Here is a 628-nt window from a genome sequence, read left to right on the forward strand (position 1 = left end):
GCTGGGGCGCCGGCCGCCTTCCCAGCCTTATTTCATTTTCAAGGGTTGTATTTTATTTTATTCGGGGGGGGGGGATAAATCTGGAGACCTTCACCAAAAGGAGGGAAAAATATCCAATTTTCATCGCAAAATTAGCTAGGGCGAGAGCAAAGGGCTGAGCTAATTGTAGCCTAATCCTCTGCCCTGCAGGCGTTTGCAAAGCCCTGAGCAAGAATTCGCTTTTTTTCCTCCTCTTCTCCCTTCCCTCTGTTATTTAGAGACGGGATTATTGCCTTTCTTCTCATAACAGCCTCGGCAGTTTCATTTAAAGGCTTTTTTTCCCCCCCTCACACACATCCACACACACACGCGCAAAATAAATAGAAAAAAAGAAGCAGCAAAAAACAGAGAGGAGGAGAGCGAGAGGAGAGCGAGCAGCTTTAAAAATAATAATAATCACAGCAGGATCTGCGGAGCAAAGATAGTAATAAAAGCAAAAAGCTGAGCCCATCCACACACAAACCCAACAGAGCCCAAAGCCAAAGGGGGGCTCGCAGCTCTCTTCTGTGCTCAAGGTAAGGAACGCGGCGGCGGCGGCGGCGGCGGCTCCCGCGGCTGCCCGTGCCGGGGCCGGAGCGCGCAGTGCGCG

At 51.1% G+C, this 628-nt stretch overlaps 1 protein-coding gene across 1 annotated transcript in view; it reads left to right on the forward strand.

Moving 5' to 3' along the window:
• Positions 1-390: 390 nt before the first annotated feature.
• Positions 391-628, forward strand: part of KCTD15 (potassium channel tetramerization domain containing 15) — a 42775-nt gene continuing 42537 nt past the window's right edge. Inside the window, exon 1 of the mRNA XM_010585124.1 lies at positions 391-554. The gene's annotated coding sequence lies outside the window, so the exon portion shown is untranslated. The remainder of the gene's footprint in view (positions 555-628) is intronic.

This window comes from Haliaeetus leucocephalus, unplaced genomic scaffold (assembly GCF_000737465.1).
Source record: "Haliaeetus leucocephalus isolate CR32 unplaced genomic scaffold, Haliaeetus_leucocephalus-4.0 Scaffold92, whole genome shotgun sequence".
Lineage (NCBI taxonomy): Eukaryota > Metazoa > Chordata > Aves > Accipitriformes > Accipitridae > Haliaeetus > Haliaeetus leucocephalus.